The following is a 5,177-nucleotide window of genomic DNA, read 5'->3' as shown; positions in this document are numbered from 1 at the left end:
TTACAGGTACTGGCCACAAAGTTCTAAATGCCCGCTAAAAACCCATATAACACTGGTAATTGATACTATTATCATCCAATAAGGGGCAGCATATGGTGGTGCAGTGGTTAGCACTGTTGCCTCACACCTCTGGGACCTGGGTTCGAGTCTCCGCCTGGGTCACATTTGTGTGGAGTTTGCATGTTCTCCCCATTTTGTCGTGGGGTTTTCTCTGGGTGCTACAGTTTCTCCCCACAGTCCAAAAACATGCTGAGGCTAATTGGACTTGCTAAATTGCCCATAGGAATGCATGTGAGAGTGAATGGTGTGTGAGTGTGCCCTGCGATGGGCTGGCCCCCCATCCTGGGTTGTTCCCTGCCTTGTGCCCATTGCTTCCGGGATTGGCTCTGGACCCCCCGCAACCCAGTAGGATAAGCGGTTTGGAAAATGGATGGATGGATCCTACAATAAATTAACATCTAATATGAAGTATGATTTGTTGTTTAAGTAATCATAAAAGTATGGTGGTCCTGAAGGGCATCAGATATATTAGGAAAATGCGACATCATTTAAGAAAAGCACGGCGTGTTTCTCAAGCTGGTCCTTGGATGTTCTCAGCCGCCCCCCTGCTGGGTCCCCAATGACCTGTTTCAGAAACACTACAATAACTCCCTCCCCTTTAGCCCTTTTTTTATTATTATTTTTTTTTTTATCTTTTCTCAGTGTATTGTGTTTTGCAGCCCAGGGCAACTGTAATAAACAGTAATAAATAAAGATAGCATTATATAGCATGTTAGCAACTATGACAGAACACAGTGAAATTATAGCAGGATTCCTATATAAGGAATTGCTGTTCATGTACATGGTCTAACTGCATTACACCCACACTCACTAATGTTACCAGAATAACAAGAAGAACCTGGCTAGACTTCTCTGCTGAACACTGCACTGACAGCTAATTGCATAAAAGGGACGGGCAAGAAAATGTGCATTTATGATTGGTGACCTTTTTAACGAATGACAATGCAAATCAACAGCAACACCACTAAATATTTACCCCAGGGGCTGGCAACCCTGATCCCGGAGTGCCAGCATCCAGCAGGTTCTGTGTCTGCCTGAGATCGGGTGTGGTTCATCAGAGACCAGGCAGGAAGGAAAACCTGCTGGATACCGGCACTCCAGGATCAGGGTTGCCAGCCCCTGGGGCGAATGCACCCAGGAAGAAGTTGTGGTCCAAGAAAACCTGATTTACTGATTCAGTTCAACTGCAGAACTGACACTCCAACCACTTCCAACCAGTGACTAACCTTTATACTCTTAGCCAACTATTTGGCAAGAATATTTTCATTACAGGAAAATGAGGAGTAAAATTATCATCCTTGAGAGGGGAAAATTTAGGGGACAAGACCGTTTACCCAGTTGCAACTAATTGCTTATGAAGCACATTCACTGTAAATGCAAGAGTCCCTGAAAGCAGTCGTTGAAATCTCATCGGTTTTATGGTCTTACTTGTTTGAGTTAAAGAACAAAACATTTTTTTTTGTATGTTTCTTGGTTTGACAATGACAGGCAAAAAAACACCCATAAAATTATACCTAAATAATAAAAGATACCTGTGAGAAAACTGACTTCTATGCCTCCCTCATCTTACTCTTTGTAGAGTAAGCTGTCTGTGAAGGGTAGCCACCTGTTGGGGGGCCCTGGGAGCTGGGGGTTAAGGGCATTGTTCAAGCACCTACAGGCTGAGGCTGGGTTTGATATTACAGACATACAAGCTTAGCCCACAGAGCCACACGCTGCCCCTTTAAACACTAATAACAAAATACTAATAACACTCTTTTCCTCCATGATGCCTCTGGCCAGATGCTCCATGATTCTCGGGATGGACTTTAGACTCACTGCAACCGTATTCTGCATAAGCTATGATGGATGATGTATGGAGGAGAGTGTATGTGAGGAGTTTTTCTTGAAATGTATTATACCTACAAAATTAGTTCCCAGTGCTTGGGGTTCTCCAGTATAATGGCTGACATGCACTATATACACTCCTGGGCAAAAAATATTTCAATTCAATTTTATTTCTATAATGCATTTCCCCAACATTACATTGTCTTATAGTGCTTTAATATTATCCCTGCATAAAGCCCCCAGTACACAAGCCAGAGGTGACAGTGGCAAGGAGAAACTCCCTAGAAGTAAGAAACCTTGGGAGGAACCAGAGTCAAAGGGGGAACCCATCCTCCAGGGGCCGGCAGAGAAAGTCAAATGAACATGATGGCAAAATCTTAAGTTGAAATTTTAAGATTTGTGTGTAAATGCGGAGGGCAGCCAGGTGATGGCGCTCTGGTGCTGCTGCTGCCAGGATGCACAGTGGGAGTTATTTGGGCCAAACCAAAAATTGGTAGCACTTTACTTAAGGCCATGCATTACAATGGTTGGTATAAGCATTAAGGATGCTTTCTACGGCATTATAAAGGTACCTATAGAGCATTACAGTTGAAAGCTTCATAAGGCAGTCATAATGCATAGTACACATGACTTTAATGCGTTATGCTTTTTTTAAATAAATGTTTATAGCCATGTTTATAATGCTTTATGAATGCATTATAATGCATTATGAATGTGTTTATAAATGACTAAAAACATGGCCTTAAGTAAAGTGTTACCCCAAAATCCGACAGTACGATGAACAGTGGGATATATATGGGTCAAACCCCAAACTGCAAAATATTAAGCTTTTAATAGTCTTAACCACATACCATTGATCAGATAATTAGCAAGAAGTAAAAAAAAAAATCATTCCCAAGACCTGTGCCACCGTTTGCTCATTGCTGCATTGAACTGTGAAGATAATATCATGAAAACCTTTAAATGTTTCATATAAATTCAAACTAACACCTATGGCATTCAAAATTGTTCTGCCTATTTGCTGCTAAGACGATTAAAAGCGTGATGTTTCGCAGTTTGAGGTTTGGCCCTTGTTTTTTGCCCACACGTGTACAGTATCTCAGTTACTTTTCTCAATTACTCCAAAAACGTTTCATTAGTCTTTCCAAATGCATGGGATGTCAGAATCATAGAGATATGAACTATTGTATGCTGCTAAAAGACTGACATGCCATTAACTGCATTCCACAGAGGCAACTGCTGTCTGCTTTGTGTAGGACAGTTCTTCTCCTCTGCAGCCATGTGTTTCAAAACACATAGCGCAGTGCATGTCATGCATTAACCCTTACATAAAGGTCATTTGTGGAATTACTATCCAACTTATAATTCTTCCAAATGAAACAGCACTGCAGTCCGATTTGAATGTCCACTAATAAACTTTCAGTTCATTATCTTTAAGTTCACCTAAAGTCATTTCTTAAACTACAAATGCAAATGTTGTTTGTTTCATTTCACTTTTCATTTTATTGATCATTCCGGACACTCTGAAGGCAATGAACTTTTTGTAAAAAAAAAAAAAAATTCAAATATTAAGTAAATTAAGAAAAAAAAATTATAGTGAAGTTTTCTCTTTTTTTCTTATTTCCCTCTCTGTGTTATTGTGTTGTGGTGTACGCTGTCAGAGTTGCCAGTTACCACTTCCCCAATCCAGCAGGGGGCGATGAGGTTGCATTCTTGGTCAGCATGTACTTCACCATGTTACAAATGGATCAGGAAGTGCTGCAAGCTCTCTTTATAGAGCATTATACAAAATCTTGAAGCTTAATAGCTCCAAATTACAAGCCATGTAAGTGAATCTTAACAGTGGATCTTTCTGGTTCTTGCTGCTGCTTTAGACCTTACCTCTCAATTTTGTCCTTTAGCTACTGTTTTTAATACTCTTATCTTAGAACTTTTGCTTTGTCCCAGTGTCTGTCTCCCATTGATCCCCACTGTAATGTCGCCTCAAAATGTTCCTCATTTACTTGGACTCTGGATCTCAGGTAACTGAATCACACTTTTTACTTCCTGTGTAAGCTCATCATCCCTGGATTCACTGTTGGTTCACATCACATGTAGATCTAGCTATGTAGACCCCTTCTGTGCGCAAGTCGCAGCCCAGGTAGCAATTCCTTTTTGTGTGTGACACTATTACTATAACCCAAAACATAGTATGCAATTATGGTTATTATATTTTACATTAATTTTCTTAACATTAACATTAATATATATATATATGCTATTAACAATTCAGGGAAACCTTCATGGTTTTGTGTATTCCCTATATACCTTATTAATCATTTACCTTTTCAAAATTCCCTCATGGCTAAGTATCTTGCAGTGGTACGAGCAGGTCAGTGCTCTCCAAATCATGCACTCTGCTTCTACTTCATATAGGGCAGTTTTTCTCCTCTGCAGTCATGTGTTTCAAAACACATAATGCATGACACTTCGTGCATCAACCTTTACGTAAAGGTTAATTGTGACATTAAGTAAAAAAAAAAGTGCTATCCTCCATTAATATGAAAATATTTCAACAGAGTGATTGATCGTACCTTGACATGGTTTTGTCTTTGTCTGTATTAATTGCTATTTATGCAAGTGTAATAAACCATTTTAGCGTTTTTACCATTATGTCCTCTCTCTTGTTGCCATTTGTGAAGGTTATGAATTCATGGGCTCATATCCAGTCTCTCTTATTGGTACGGAGTGGGCACCGCTTGGTTCCTGTATGCCAGTGTAAAAGCGTCAGTAGGTCACAACCTATGCCGGACTGTATCACTTACTCTAGGATGTAAGGAGAAAGTGAAATGGGGACCTAAATAAGCTTTTGAGGTTAAACATGGGGGGAGTAGACAGGGAAATAAAATACTGAGTCACAAGGTCTGGGTGTGTGTTCTGGGTCCTATATCACAAAGCCACATTTCCTACTTAGCCGAATAGCTTGTTGGAATTAAATGGCCTTTATCATCATTCACTTATATTTAGCCCAGATGACCTTAATTCTGATAAGTTAGCCTGTGATGATATAAGTGCTGTGTGGTTGCTTAGCATTGATCGGAGATTTTTAGGTGAAAGTGTGCCCTGCAATGCCCTGATAGCCCATGTCCTTATGCACAGTGCTTGCTGCATGTGTTATTATAGGATAATGAATCATCCAGTGATAACCAACAATCCATCCATTTTCCACATTGCTTATCCTGTGCAGGGTCCGAGGGGGGGGGATTGATTTTATTTAAAATACAAAATAAAATGAAATATTCAAAATAAAA

This window comes from Brienomyrus brachyistius, chromosome 3 (assembly GCF_023856365.1).
Source record: "Brienomyrus brachyistius isolate T26 chromosome 3, BBRACH_0.4, whole genome shotgun sequence".
Lineage (NCBI taxonomy): Eukaryota > Metazoa > Chordata > Actinopteri > Osteoglossiformes > Mormyridae > Brienomyrus > Brienomyrus brachyistius.
Note: the sequence above shows the minus strand (reverse complement) of the source record.